The sequence below is a fragment of the Zonotrichia albicollis genome, chromosome 16 (assembly GCF_047830755.1).
Source record: "Zonotrichia albicollis isolate bZonAlb1 chromosome 16, bZonAlb1.hap1, whole genome shotgun sequence".
NCBI classification, from domain to species: domain Eukaryota; kingdom Metazoa; phylum Chordata; class Aves; order Passeriformes; family Passerellidae; genus Zonotrichia; species Zonotrichia albicollis.
In genome coordinates, this window is record NC_133834.1 from 10,589,040 (window position 1) to 10,605,745 (window position 16,706).

A 16,706-nucleotide genomic window follows, 5' to 3' on the forward strand; every position below is an offset into this window, starting at 1 on the left:
ATTTAAATAGAACTGAACAGGATGTTTTAGAAGAACATGCTTCATCTAGAAATGCCAATTTGTCAAACCGGAATTGTGTGGGAAAGGGCTGAATCGATCTTTTTTTTAATTTTTGTGTAGAAAAAGCTTTAAGAAACAGATTTCAACTGCTGAGAGCACCTCGTTTCAACATTTTCAACATGCAAGTGGCAGTTTTCTTGGCATGGAGAAATATTTAAACTATAATTAAATGCTATAAGAATAAAAAATGCAGAGAATTTTAAGAGAATGAAATAATCCTAGTGAAGTAAATCAGACTTAAAGCACGTAAGACTTTAATTAGACTTTATGGCTCTGCATCCACATTGTGTTCAGAACTCCTGTGCTTAGATGCAGCCAGCTCATATTTCTTAATTTTGCATGATGTAGCCTTAGCCTGATGCTGCTTCCATTTGTACTAAAGAAAAACTGCTCTGGGATGAGGTGGGTTGGACTCTTGAGCAGTCAATCCTGGCTCCTCTGCTGATTTGCCCAATGCAAAAATTGGGTGCTGACTGCAGAGCTGCACTGCCATGGCTGCCAATGACAGAAAATATAAATGTAATACAGAATATATATATAAATATATAAGTATAGAATATATTCTAAGTAATATAACAACCCCCAAAATAAAACTGCTGCTTAAATGGTAATCTCGCTGGGAAGACTGGAATACATTATAATATAATTATGTGTGACCTTTTGGGGATGTTGGAGAATGCTTGAGTTACCATAGATAAATGCAAAATTTTGTGCACCATTAGTTATGAGAAGAGTTGGTGTTAAGAAATTCCGCTTGCCATCCCTTTGAATCACATCACAAGGGTTAAACCCAACAGGTTTCCATAGAAATATCCCTGAAATCAGTAAGTTATTAGAATTACTTAGATTTTCAATTGGTAGAGAGTCAGACTACTATGCACATTAAAAAAACCCCCAAACACTCACTTGGCCTTTGCATTTGATGCCATTATATTATTATATATCCTCTTTTTTTTTTTTTGGTGTTTTATTAACAAAAATTAGATCAAACTATTGAAAAGTCACCGCTTTTGTTAAATTATACAGTGTTTAAAGGCTTGAGAATATTAATTAAATATTACTGGGATAATTTGGTTAAAAGAGAGCTCAGGGAATATAGGATTTTATTTTTTCATGCTGTGATTGACTGGAATGATTTTCTTTTTGGCCAGCTGAGTATTGTTAGAATTGATGTTATCATGTAAAACACTGCTTTGCTAGAGTTTAAAGGTACCTCTATGGACCTGTAGAGAAAATGGCTGTGGAAGGTTATTTGTATGCCATGATCAACCCTCTCCTTATTCCACAGCAATTGTAAGAAGGAAAGGGCTGTTTAGGACAATCAGTGGCCTCACTGTCATTAACTGAATTACAACAGCTTATTATAATGTGAATCTCACAATACTGAGTCACTGGCTTTAGAACCTTGGGCTAAATGTAGATGTAATGCATGGTAGAAAAATAATAATGCACCAATGCCTGCATAATGATGAGCTGTACACACAGAGATTTTGAAATATTGGTAATTCTGTGAATATATCAATCCTGAGCTGCTTAGTAGTAAAATGTAAATACAGTCTTAGAAATTATTATGTGAACTTGAACACAAGTTTCATTCTGTTTCTTTTTGAATCATTCATACAGATGTAGATTCGTGTGTGGAATGCAACACATTTTTCTGATTCTCATCACCTCACAAAGCAGAAGTAGAGAAGAGGGGTGGTGTATCTGGAATTAAAGAGATGGAGTGGCTTTCATGTGTGGTAAAATAAAGGGATTCTAAACAGAGTTCTGAATAGGTCTTTAAAAGGAGTGTGTATCTGTGTGAATTATAGCTGCCTCTAAAACCAGGAGTGGTGAGTTGAACTGTGAAAAGCAGTACAAGGTTTAAAGCAAAAAAAGTATTTCTTCATTTAATGCAAAATAAAAGTCATGGAACCACTTAGTGTAAAGAGCTGTGAAAGCAAATACACATGGATTCACAGTGGATTAGAGAAATCCATGTTTAAGTGTGTCAGGGGCTGTTTAAGAGGTTTAGAAGAAACTTCAGGGTTGCAATACCTAAGTGAACCCAAACCAGAAAGCCTGTCCTCTGGTCTGTGAGAGGGCAGAAACCATTTGAATTATGGAGAAAGTTCTTAGGATCATATTAGATGTAGCATTCCTACCTCTGTGTGCACATGAATGCACAAAGTCAGCAGCTTCTGGTGTTTGAGAGTGTGCAGAGAAAGAGAGAGCTCTGTCCTCAGATGGGCACAGCTGGGGCCATGCACACCTACTGAGTTGCTTTGCTCATCACATATTTCTGGTATTATTTTCCAGATGTTACAGGTTGTCCTGTACTTGTCAGTTATTGTCACCTTAAAATTGTGAGGTCTCTTTCTGCTCTGTATTAAGAGGAAGATTTTCTTTCCTCTCATTTCTGTCATCTGTTAGAACTTGGCTTTGAAGCCTATTTGCTGTGGAGGACAGGATCATACAGCTTAACTACCCACTTGGCTGGGAAGTGCAGTTTAGAAATAACATCTGTGCAGCTGCTGGGGCATCCACAGCACTGCCAGGCTGTGAATTCCCTGTGATTACAACTTGCATGTCCTCTGCTGCTTTCCTGCTCTCAAATTTGAGAGTGGAGATCCTGGATCCTTCCCGTAATAAATAACAAATTTCTTATTTGAGTTTGACTTGAGCCTTTCAGGGATTAGGTGTATTACAAGGGTCGGGCATGCCCATGGGGAAGGAGTGCTGTGTGTTGTTAATCTCTCTGAGATGCAAAGCACTGCTGGGCAGAGTGCAGAGAGCTGCAGGCTCTGTCTGGAGAGTGGTGGGGTCACAGTGATGCCAGGCTTTGGATGGAGAGTTCATTATAAAATGCTATCCAGGGAGCAGGAGTGATTACACTGCCCCAGAGCAAGCTGAAAAACATCTATTTAGCTCTAAATACAGGCTGGGGTTTCAGAATTTGTGGTTTCTGGTGCTTTCCAGGGTGTCAGGTGCTTGGTTTTATATGGCCAGCTGAAATTAATGTCATAAAAGATTTGCAAGCTTAGAAAGGCTTCATATATGTGTAATATAACAAAATGCAGGAAGATGCACTTGGAAATTTATAGATTTAAGTCTTCATTAAAGAAAAAAAAGCTGTTTCACACCAGGGACGTTCTTTTAAGATGTTTAGGATGTTCTCTTTGACCAGTTTATGGGGAGGGAAAATGCACTGGGACAGAAACCTAAATGGAGACAAAAAAATTGCCTTTTTTGGAACAAAATTCACCTTTGTAAATTAGAGATGGGAACAGAATTAACCTTTGTAAATTAGAGATGGGGAACCTTGAAATTAAATAAATTAAAACATTTTTGACTTGAAGGGCTTTTAGCAAGAAAAGGATCTTTCTATGTCCAGGCCTCAAAAATTCTTTAATGCTTGCAGCCCCATGGTCCCAGGCTCTGTCTGTGAGCCCTGTGCCCAAAGACATGCAAGGCATGGGGTCCTTTGTACCAAAACTGCAGGTTATTGACCAGAATGACTTTGCTCTCCTTCCTCCATCCTGAGAAGGTGAACATGGGGTGAGGAATTTGGGAAGGAGCACAGAATGAGCCCCAGTCAGCAGCACACACTGCTCAGCCCCACTGTTGGGTCTCTCAATCACAGCAGCACCACAGGCACTGCCAGGGCTCTGAAAACTCTTACCTAGGCTTGAATAGCAAGAGTCAGACTCAGTCTGCAGTCTGATCACAAATAAAAAGAAAGTGCATGTTGGAAAAACAAGCTCTTAATCTGGTCTTGAATAGCAATTATGATGCATTTAGCATAAAATAATAGTTACCGGAAAAATAGGTTTTGTTTTCCATTTGCAGCAATGTGGTTCCCTGTGAGATTTAATTAATGGCTCTCATTTATTCTCTTATTTCTCCCTATTCTGTGAGTGCTGAGTATAAAAGAGCACATTTAATTTGGCTTCTAGGCAGCAAACAGGTTCATTTAATGTTGATATAGAAGCATCTCTGGATTTTAGAGGGAAAAGAGAGGAAGGGCCATGGAGGGGAAATGTGATTAGTACCATTGATATCACAGACAGCTTGAATGGCTTTAGCAATCAGGGGGAATTTTACTGAAAACCAAGTTTATATTACTGCACAACAATTCAGAGAATGGGGAATTATCTCCCATAGCACATTAGATAAATGGAGCCTGGAAGTTATAATCCACTTAACCTGGATGCAACATTTTGTCTTCTGGGGGAAGTAGGATATGTTTGAGACACACACACCTAAGCTCTCTTTTATCTTTTTCAATTAAGAAAATAAAATTTCCTTTAGATAATGTTATCTTGGGGAATATATTTCAAGTTAAGCAAATCTTCCTATTGGATAAGACAGGCTATACCACACATTTAAATGCAATATGGAAAGGGTCAGAGTGGGCAATCTGCAAAGTTCCTCCCACAGACGTAGAAATCAGGGAATGGGGAGGGTTTTGATTGATGGTTTGAGCAAATCAGCTAGAGGAGGACTGTATTCCTTAAACTGAGGGAAGCTTTGCTACCAACTTGCATTTATTTCAAGATCAAAGCTTCAGGCTTTCATTTCTACCACGCAGAGCCACTGGCATCCAGAACAGAAACCCAGTGCTATAAACTCACACCTGATTCTTTTACAAGAAAAATGCTGCTCCTTAAAGGCAGATTAACTTCTTTTGAGGAGTGTGTGGCTTGCAGGAGAGGCTGAAACTGAAAGGAGCAGCCTATTGTTTCACCTGACAATTGTTTCATGCTTTTATTTGATTCACAGGGAATAGAAAGATGATCAAAGTGAAAATGTTTTGTTCCTAGCTTGTGATAGCAAAAGAGAATTAAAAGGATAATGGAGCCATGGAAGCATGTGTTAGTGGTAAAAATTTCTCCTGATCCTTTGCAAAGGGCATCAGTAGGCAAGAGAGAATGCTGAGCAGGACATGGTGCCTAAAAGCAGAAACATTTCAGTTCCCTGACTGTACATAATGTGAAGTTTGAATCCTGCTCAGTTGTGTCTAATATCATCTGCTCTTGATGTAGATCAGCCAGGATGGAAGCACAGGTATCTCTGCTTCTGATGACATGACTAATTTGTTAAAAAGATTTGGAATGGGAAATAGGGATTTATATTTTCGTCTGCTGTACTTGTGTCATTCATCAACTGCTTTTTTGCCTTTGGCAATGGACATATTGTCCTCTGGCACGAGTACTCATTTAGTTCATTTGGAGTTTTGGTTTAATGGGGAATTTTTTCATATTTATTACCACTAAAAGACGTGGGACTTAGGCAATTTATGCATGCCATAGGCTTGGGCTGTTTATCCCCTCCTTTCCCAGTTCCCTTTTAAAAAATCCTCTTTATTACGTTTTCTGATGGAGCTCTAAAACCCAACAGTATTGGCAGGAGAGGCTGGCAGAGCTGAGTAGCCAAGGGCCTTTTGGCCTTTGTGCAGGTCTCTCTGCCCTATAATGTTGTGCAATTTTCACCACTCATTCTTCTCTCCAAATGTCCTCCCTGGTCTCTCCCAGCCCTGGGAAATGCACAATAGCAGCACGTTTGCTCACCAGATGTTCTCCTATCTGGTCTTGGGAATAGCTTATAACATTTGACTGGAATACCACCCATGATTTGTCATTTCCCACCACCTTGGGTGGGAAATGAGTGCTCTTTGTACTGATGGAAGTAATCCGGAATATGAAGACATTGGGGGGTTTTTCAGGCAATTTTTGAATGAGTTTGAGACATGAAATAGGAGATGATTTGACCAGCACCCTGTGAGGTGAAAGGCAATGGCTGCTGCTATTGACTCCTGAGTGGATATGCAGCTTTGTAAATAAAATGGTTAAATACAGCGACATTCTGAGCTCAACATTGTGTGCTCAGTTCTGTTATATGAAGAAAGTAAGAAAAAATTTAGGGTGAGAATAAGCAGCTCCCTGCATGCATTTGTGTGCTGGATTCATGAGGCACCCAGCCTTGGAAGCACTTTGGATAGAACACTGTAGAGGTGCTTTATTCATTGTGTTTTATGAACTGCATTTGGAGAGCATTCTTTAGGATCAGAGAAGTTCTTTTTATTTTATTCCCTGTCATAGTTCTCAGTTTTATTCCCAATTGGTTGAGTTATCTGACCTGGTACAATTTATTTTTTTTCCAAGAGGAAAACCACGGAGTAGCTCTGATTTGCATTGGCTTTCAGATTCATTTGGCTTGGTAGAAAGTGCCTAATACAAAATCAAAGCAACAGATGCTCCTTGCTGGCTTTCTGTAGAGCTCACACACCTGCAAGTGCTTGCCATAAACTTGCTATAGGGGCTGCTCTTGGCCATCCTCCTGTATTTTTAATGTCACTGTCCTTTGGCAATACATAGATCTTAGTGAAACAAGATGTTTTTTTCTCTCCAAGCTGTATGCATGTTTTTTCTGCAGTCTGCTGTGCATTTTAGGCAGGCTGTGAGCTAATGATAAGATTGCTTAGATGAATTCCCAGATCACCATGTTTTCTGCCAGAGATGAAAGGCCATGTAAATATGCTTTTCTGGCTCCTTTCTCAGATATGATTTCCCTGTTCTCTCTTTTTCCTCTGAACTCTACTTGCAATAGGGAATTGAATACCTGTGTTTCCCTGCATGACCTCCTGTACAGTGTTATCAGGGTACAGTTATTAATTGAGCATTACATATTTTCATCAAAGTTCCAATTTATAGTTAAACCTTTGCTCCTTCAATTTGTGCTAAATACTTCAAAATTTTATAATAAAATTAGCCTCCAAAATTGTTAGATAATGCCTCTTCCAGAAGAAAAATATCTGTTTCGAAGAGACTAAGTCAGAAATTTTAGAATTTGCTATATCCTGAACCCAGCAAGGGCAACCAAATTAACCTTACAAATAGGGAAAAGTACTGAGAGCTCTGTTTTGAGCTGGGAATTCCAAGACTGCCAAGGCTCCTGATCTACAACTGGAAACCTAGAAGCTCGGGACAGAAATAATTTGATGCTGAATGTCTGCAGTCCCATGCTAGAGCTGCTCTGTGGGACCTGGTGCCATGAGGGAATTCCTGATCATCTGTGCCACAGACCCTGGATATGTCAGGAATTTTAACATCTTACAGAATACAAATACCTAGCAAGGAAAACATACCTTAGCCTGCTTTGATGGCAACAGAAGCTGTGAATTTAAACAATTTCCTCATTAAATAGGAGTGTTTAATTAGGCACATAGGGCATGTGGGCAGAAGGAAGAGGATGCTTGCTCATACATTGGTTTTAAGGAACAATGCATTTCCTTGGCATTCAACTGTAAATGCAAGTTTATGCAAGATCTGCAGCATGTCTCCAAAGGCAAAACTGAGGTCCATTTGAAAATTTGAATCTAGTTAAATACTTTCTGCAAACTCTTTGGTTGGGGTCAAGTGGTAGAAAGAACAATTTAACCCTTCTTGGTCCATATGCAGTCAGTCAGGTTATTGATGCTCCTATTATTTTGCCAAGTATTCAGAATGTGTGTGGCATACATAGAACTGTGCATTCCCTCATGGTAGGTCCTCAGGCCCTGAAAGAGCTGATGACATTTTATAAAATGCAGTTATGTAAAGCATTGCTGGAGGCAAGACTGTGAAGCTAAAGCTTTACTGTCTCCAATGCAGAAAAAAGTTCTAATGTGTTTATCTGGTCTCAATTGTCATCAAAACTAGCCTAGTCTTATTAGTTACAGTTAACAGGACTCTTCAGTTCAGCAACTGAAGGTATTTCTTAATTAGTGGAACAGGAAGGCAAAATTATTCTTCATATTTTAAGTTGGTTATACTCATTCATAGCTTATTGAACTAATTAGAATCCCCAGACAACCTCTTATTTTTATCTAAAATAATAATGTTCCACATCTCATCACTGATTTAGTATTTCTTTTTAACTGGAGTGCTATGGAATCTAAATTTAGACAGGAACTCTGAACAGGGACAGTTTTGGCATAGCTTACCAAGGAATTGCTCATGCATCATCCCACGACAGATTTGGATGAGTAATGTATTTTTGTAATGAGCAGTGCATCTTTGTCAATCTTCAGGTGTAATTGGGAATACATCAACTCTCTCTAGTGCCACCTGTAATACAGTTTTGGGGTCCTGTGTGATTAAAATGGGAATAACACGTCAGTGACATTACACCGGTATTAGCACTGTGGGTTGGAAAATAGCAGGGGTGAGCAAGGCAGGAAAGATCTCCTTGCAATGATAGCTATCTAAAGGTGTACTAAATTTCTGCAACTTGAATCATTCCTGTTTACATTTGGTAAAGTTATTGAACTTGATCAATGAATGCCAGAAGTAGATGATCTTTTCATTTGTCTTATTGATAACTTTTAAAAAATCTTTCTGGTCCTAATGCTTCTCTTGGTAACCCTGTTAGTTATGGCCAAGCAATTTCTGTGAGTGTAATAAGGTTGCAAGTGCATTCATCTGCTCAAGAATTAGGACTCTAATGGCTGGCCTACTCATTTTTTTTACTTTTTTTTTTTTTTTTAGAGCAAAATTCTCTCAAAGATTCTCAGATGGCAGGCTGCAGGAAGCCTGAGATTAGGTTTTATTCACTTTCACTGACATATGGTGAAGTTAATTTGCGTTGACCATTTAGTTTGCAGTGTCTGTGTACCTCAAGGTGTGCAAATATTCTTTGAAAGCTACAGTAGATTCATGCTTGTAAATTGTTATAGCAGTTAATGAGTGACTAAGGGAGAACAGAAAAGAAAATTATAAGCCAAACAAATGGATTGTGACAAGCAGTCTTTGTGTAAATTACTGTGCATAACTGCACAGTATTTCCTGCAAATTGTGCTCTACAAGTTGAAGATGTAATTAATGAAGTACTTTAACAGATTAGTATTTGAGTCATTTTTCTTATTAGTAATTGCTAATGCCAGCTAGGAGAATTTTATTACTTTGCCTGGGCTTGGAGATTTATTTATGGAAGCTGTGGTCACAGACTAGTAGAGGTTTTGTGGGTGGTTTTTTTTTTTTAGGTTTTTTTTGACACTTCGGTCCAAAGTAATTACTGGTTAGGCTTGGTGTGAAATACCAACTTTTTTTTTTTTTTCCTAAGTCATTCTAGTACTTGGAGATTTCTAGGCTTGAAATAACATCTGCAGATGCACACACACACACCCACACACACCCCCACCCCCACACACACACACAAACCTATCTATCAGACATTTTATTTTCAGCAGAAACCCCTTGGAAAAATGGGAAATGGCTGCTGGCATGTAAAGATAACCATGTTTCACTGGGTACAGCAACCTTGTACTGATGTGGATGGAGAAGCCAGTGGCACAGATCAGTGACCTGTGCTTGGGCAGCTTTCACACGTGTCTGCTTGCAGTCATGAACTGGTTCATGCAGCAGAACATGATACTCCAAGCCAAGAGGTTGGATTTAGATACACAAAAGTATGTGAATATATCCTTGGCTTTTACTGTTCCTTAAATCCTATTCTAACACCCATGAAATTATGGAGCAGTCTGCTGCAGCTTGAGTTTTGTGCTGGATCTCTTAAACATGCTACAAAGCAGTGGGGTACAGGAGCAGTGCTGCAGCTGAGCATGGATTGATTTGAACAGGGCTTGCTGATTTATTGCATCAGGTGGAACAGCAGGGTACAAGGCAGCACACTATGATTAGATTTAAGCAACATAACTCAATGTGATGTCTGACATGTCGAGAGGGGAAGGCATTCATTTTTCTGGTCAGCCAGTATTAATTCCCCTACCTGATGTCCAGCATAATTTTTCAAAGAATCAGAAGAGAGGGGGAAAGTTTACAAGGAGAGATAAATGTAGTTTTTCTGACCAAAGAACGTCATGAACAGAATGATTTATAATAGATGGATAATCTAAGTTTATATCTGGCTGTTTGAGCTGTAACTAGCAGTTAGATGGAATCCTTCAAGACCAAATCATCCCTAATCCTAGTTCAGAGCTTCTGTTCTTACAGCCCATCTGTTCACATGACAAATTTGTCAAATTTCAGAAGACTGTTGCTCTGTAATTTTACATACCCCAAAAATGCTGCTGCATAAATAAATCACAGTGAAAACTGAAGAACTTTGGCTTGGGATAAAATATTTTGCCCATTATATCTTCAGATTTTTTTTTTAAATTCTCAATTATTTCATGGTAACTCTGATATATTTATTTTTGTGTCTCGTAAGGAAGACTCATTAATCTACTAAATTTTTTTCTCACCAAATATTTCTGTTCCAAACCATTTGCATGAGATTTTGTTAGCCTGTGCCTCCAACCCTAAAAGGTGAGACACCTGAATCAATCTAGAAAAAAGAATCAAGGAATTCCTCAGATAAGAGATTATGCCCACTAAGCTAGTTAATTAGGACAGCTTTGTATTTAATTTTTTTGGTTTTATTGATTTTTTTTTTTTTGCCACGACAGAGGTTCTGGTACCAGGAAAAATGCCAGCAGGATTGCAGGGATGTTTTGTGTAGTGGGGACTGGGCAAGGCTGGGCTGTGCACCCAGAGCTGGATGTGCAGCCCAGCGCCAGGGTGGGCTGTGCAGCTCCAGCTGAAGTGGGAGCATGGGGATGCATTTCCTGTGCTATTCACATGCCCTCTGAACAGAGAGATTTAGCTTTCACTGAGAGAAGCTGCCCAAGAAAAAGGGAAGACAATTCTTATCTCTGCTTGCTGCTCCTGGTGTTTTGCACATGTGGAATGTGTTGGAAAATTGTTTATCTGAAGGAATTTGGTAATTGGATCCTGGTGGAGGTTGTTTATCTTAATTAGCCTATCAGGTCCAAGCTGTGTGGGCTGTTGATCTGCAGTCATGAGTTTTTCAGTAGTTAGAAGTAAGTGTTCTTTGTAATATAGATATAGTATAATGTAATAGAATATAGTTTTAATAAAGTGAGTGTTCAGCATTCTAAAACCTTGGAGTCAGATGCCAGTCCTTCCCAGATGTTGGGTTCTCCTGTTTTACTATAATTTCCTGTCTCCTGCACCTTCTCTCTCCTCTCTGTGCTGCTGCTGGGGATAAGGTGGAGCTGTAGATGTTTCTGCACCTTAGCAGCATCTCTGATTTCTCCATTGCATCCTTCTGTAGCCCTGGGCTCAGCCTCAGAGGCACCAATGGCTACACATTGGAGTGGATCCATGCTGAAACCTGGTTTTCAACCACAGAAACACTTGGAGAAGGACAATGAGAGGCCCTGCCTTTCAGTGGCAGGGGTTGAATTTCCCTTCCTGCACTGTGGTGCACATATCTCATGTCCAAATTCAGTCCAGGGTTAAAAAATGACCCAGGTTCAGCAATTCCTCAGTCACAGGAATGAGCTTTATCCCGGCTTTCTGGCTGTAGCTTTCTCCCACATGGGAGTTCTGGGAAAGAACCTCTTAGACCTTCCCCCCTTCTTGAGGCACGGGAGAGCTTCCACCACGTGGAAATGTACAAAGGCTAATGAAAAACTTCTCTTAATGAGAATCTGAGGGAAGAACTGCACAGCACAGCAAAGATGAAGCTTATTAACTGATAAACAAAATATCTATTTAATGATTCTTTTCTTAATATTCTCCCTTGGGCAATTTCGGAATTATTTCTAGTTTTTGTGTTTTGTTTTTTCTCTGGCCAAATAAGGGCTAAGAAGTGTAAGAGCCCTTTAAGAAATAGTGGCAACAAAGGAAGCAATTTGTTTTGTGACTGAATAAAGTAACCTCACAAATTTCAGGATAATGCATTATCAATATCTTAGAAGTTATCAGGAGTTATCAATTTAAGCACTTTGAGGTTTTTTTCCAGGAAAGGATCTTGGTGACAAAGAGAACAAGTGGCTGAGGGGAGTTGGTGTGATGTAGTTGCAAACCTCTAAAGGTTAATTTGATGGGTCTCATGAGATCCATCTCCGTTTTGTTCCTTGCCATAGTGCTTGTTCTGCCATGCTGTGTATGCAAAGAAGGTTTTGAAGAGGAAGGCAGCCTAATTGCTGGGATAAGTCATGTTTGGTCTCCCATTTTAAGGCCACCAGAATTTAATATTCAATAAAGATGTAATGAATAATGGGTGGTCATTTAGAATAGGATTTTCTCAGCTAGTAATTGCAGCGTATTTGTTTTTCTGAGGAAAAAGTTCTCCATGGAAAGAGCTCTAGGCTGCCCCTGAAGAGAGGTAATGAGGTGGTACATGGAAGTGTATTCCTGAGGTGTCCATCAAGCCCACTGACACCTGCATGCATTTTCTGGGTGCTGGTGAAAATTCCCTGCACCATTTCAAAGTAAATGACTGTATGTAGGTCGTTTGTCCATGCCACTGAAACTGTATTCTCAGTAGTGCATTAGTGTTCCAGGGTGCATCATACAGGAATGATTCTTGGAGTGAAAAACCCTCATTTAGAGTGTATCGAGTACCAAACTATGTGAGGAATATCAGAACTTCAGTTTCTTCTATGGTCATAGAAGATTCAGTGTTTGAGTACAGAGTTCAGGGAGGAAATTTCATCAGTGTGTTTCTGCTGCTTTGCATGTAAGGGATGCAGAGGATTCTGAAAACAGAATTCTCTGTTTTGAAGATCTTTCCTAGACACCCCCTGCCAGCCAGCTCTAGGCCTGTGGTCCCCATTTAGCACTGGTCCCTTCAAATGCACAGCTCTGCTCAAGCAATTTAGGGCTTATTTTGTGCAGTGGTCTGTGCTCTGAAGTGGCTCCTTGTTTCTGTGCTAAAAATACCCATGGCCTCTGGGTGTGCAGGTGTTCCAGGCGCTGTCCCAGTGTCTCTCTCTGCTGTCCGGTGGGATGCTGAGGTGGCTTGTGCTACAATCCATCCCCTGTGTCCACCTGCCCAGAGGGCTCAGGCGTCTCTGGCAATGCCAGCAGCCAGCTGGGCTTTCTTCTACACATCTTGATCTTTGCATGTAAGTGCAGCAGCATGACCTTAATTCCTGCACCATGATTGAATCTGTAGAAAATGTTGAGTCTGTTCCTCTTTTGCCCTTCTCTCCCCCTCCTGCTGATATCTGTTTCTATTTCTATTTTCCTGCTCTCTCAAAAGAGGTCTTAATGCATGATCTTCTCAAGAAGGAAGCATCCAAGAGCTATTTCTCTGACAACCAGTGAAAAGTAGAAGCAGTGTGTGTTAATTTGTTAATGTTTGTTGGAAAAAAGCTCCATTTAATTTCTAAAAGTTTGGCTCCAAAAGACCTAAACCTTGTGACAAAATCTTAGAAGTGGCCTAATTTCTACAATTACCATGATGAGATACAATTTCTATGGAGCAGAATGGAGTCCAGTGTTTTGCCACAGGCATTTTTCTGACTCTGCAACCAAACTGTCAGTTGATAAACTTTGGCATATTAATTAATCACAGTGGTTTGATGGCAAGCAAATTTCAGTTTATGTATTTTATGGATATTGTTCACTCAGCCATTCTTATTTGAGTATTTTCTTGTTCAGATCTTGCCAGGCTACCTGGATCAATGAAAATATTGAATGCTTGTTCATTTACTGTTTGAATAAAGCCACACCTGCTGCAGCTTTTAGCTGGCAAAGTGATATTGTTCAGAGATATTATGTTATGCCATTCTGTCAACAGGATCTCTTAAAAAGGACACAATTTCTGTGGCAGAAATGTGTTCTTATAACTAAATTCTTCTGGTTTTGTGTAGCTCATTGGAACACCAGCATGAAACTGAACTCTGATAACACAAATATGTCAGTATTTCATTGTAACAGCAAATAGCTGGAGAAAATAGTTGGGTGATTTTTGGGGTTTTTTCCCCCCCTCTAGAAACCATGGCTAAATCATTCTGAATGGATTTATGACTCATTTTTCTTCTGTGGGCATTCTTATGGCAGCAATATGGTCTCAGCATAGTGTTAAAATGCCCATATTGAAAGAAGGAGAAATAAAAACACCACTTGCAAAAGCAGATTCATGTGAAAGAAGTGAAGAATAATCCTGACTTCCAGGGGATTGAAGCTCAAAACTTCACAATTTTTTTTTTTTTTTTAAATAACACAGACCTCCCACTGTTTTTCCTTCTTCTCATTCCCTTATTCTTGAGCTTCCTTTTCAGGGGCTAATCTAGGCCAAAGAAGAGAGTGGTATTAAGGGAATAGGCTTCTAAATTATCCATCTTTTTAATAATCTCTTTAATTACCATGACTGTTTATACATTTTAGCTGAAACTGCACCAAGTAATTTGGCTTTTGCATCACTCTGGCTGATATTGACAGTTCATGCAGTAGCTTGAAGAAGTTTATGGCAAAGGACAGTCATTAACTTGTCAGTGAGAAATGGCTTCATGTATAAATGTAGATGTATAAACTCAACACACCTTCAATTCTGCTTTCAAATGCTTCACTGGAATAATATCTGTAAAACTAACAAAAGTGTTTGGCCATGAATAAATTCTGATGTATGGATCTTCTATCAGCCTGCTTGTGCCTTTCTGAAATGAAGCAATTACGTAAAAAAATGATACTAGGTGCACAGATTCTTTTATGCAGGAATTTCTTATTGATTTTGTGAAGACTTTCTGTCATCTGGAAGAAACTGAGGCTCTTCATTTGGCAAATATGAACACATTATTAAAGAAAAAGAAACCACTCCACTAATGTGGGTGCACTTCCAGTCATCTGCCAACACTAACAAATTGAGCCAATATTATCAAAAAATAGCACTTTTCTCTCTCCTTTTTTTTCCCCCCAGATGCTCCAAAGCAATTACTTTGAAAGCTCTTCTTGGTAATGAGCATTATCCCTGTTTCAGAAATGGAGAAATCAAACCCTGTGGTTATTGAAGATTTTTGGTTCCCTCACCAGAACAGTGCATGTTCTTTGATCACATGGTCTGGATGCCCTTGAATAAAATTAAATAAGTCTTTAATGAGTATTGTAGTAATGTCGCCCTCTGCTCATACTCTGCTTGCTTAAAAATTTCACTGGTTTCCACTCCAAACAGTCTGGGGATGTGAGAGATCTGTGTCCTCTTTGCCAGTGATAAATTAGGGCTTGACTGGAAGAAGCACGCAGCATTTCTTAGGGAAGAGTGCCAGTTTGTGAGTTCCACAGAGATTAGTGAAGTGTGTTTAAGTGTTAAACTCTTGGAGCCTTGATTCCCACCTTCACCTTCTGCCTTGAACTCTTGGGTAGGGGTGTGGAAGTCAAAGGTTTCATCTTGGAGGATTTCTTCAGGGATTGGGATTCATGTCTGGATTGTTCCTCACCATCAGGGCCATGTCAGTTTTTAGACAGAAGCTTGCCCAGGTATTACTTCTGCAAAGCAGGAACAAACCAATCCTTAAGAGACTGTAAGTCAATATGGGGACTATGATGACTTAATTCAATGCAGAAATGGGATTTCTCCATCTCTGGGAACTGTTGAACACACTGCTTCAGCTGAGCTACCTGCAATTCTTTCAGGATTTCTCCTTATATGTAAGTAAAGTCCAGATCTCCACAAACACAGAAACCTGGCATTCACCTGGGTCCTTGAACTGGAAATGGGTCTGGTCTGGGCCAGTTTCTCATTGCTTTTACTTACAAAGTTTTTTAGTTCAGTACACCTGTGCTGCACCTCACAGAAGAGATGAGATACCCTGTCATGCTGTGTCTTTTCCAAAGGCAGAATATGCTCCCAGTGATGCCTTAAGGAGCTGGAACAGAGGCTGGATGGAGTTCAGAGGAATAAATTGGATATTTATTGAAGAGCCTTCAAAGGCCACACCCTGGCAGTAGTGGAGCCAACAGTCGTGGCCCTGCCCAGATGGCTCCAAGATGGAGCAAAAGAGCTTGGTCATCAGACCTCACATTTTTGTAAGTTTTAGTCCATTTGCATATAGAAGTGAATTGTCCAATTAACAGCTTCAAATGATTCATCCTCCTTGCTTGCTTGCCCACCCTCCTCTTCTCATGTCTGTGCTTTGGGCCTGAAGTTTGAAGAGGTCCTCCTTGAGTCTCCAGCTGGAATGGGATTGTTTTGTCTTCACCACTCTGTGAAAAAATCCTAGATATATTTAATATAAAGCTAAAGCTGCACACCAAAACAAAACAGAAAAACTTAAAACCTAAGGTATCACCAGGAGACTGGGTTCTGTGTGGAAATCAAGGGAAAATAGGTAGGGAAGGAGGCACAGGGGAGCAAAAGAGTTAATATTGGTCAGACAGAGAGGGAGTGGTACTGGCAGTGGCTGAACAGTTGTTGTCTTTATTTGTGTATTAAGCTTTAAATGAAAAAATGGTTTGTACAAGAAAGAGGGATTATTAATGCTGTCTGGCCTTTGTTTTTCCTTATCTCTGTGAAAATATTTTCAAAAATATTTTTAGTAAACAGAAAAACCCTTTGGAGCAGATTGCTGCAGATGGTTTTGCTTAACAAGCTGCATCTGTCTGAAGATTACTTAGTACTATTAAGTTGCCCTTTATTCAGCTGATCTTTTGAGATGGAAGCCCATGTGTGATAATATTGACATATGTTGATATTAATAAGTTATCACCAATATAAATAGTCAGAATTGTTTTCAGCCTAAGGGAAGGAGCAGCACAGGAGGCAGGGGTGTTGCCAAGGTCCAGTGGAGTCAGTGCATTGGGTCAGAGCGTGGTGCCTTGCCCCAGGAGCTGGCTGCCTGCACATCCTCAGCAAATGTCACTCCAGCTGTGGGG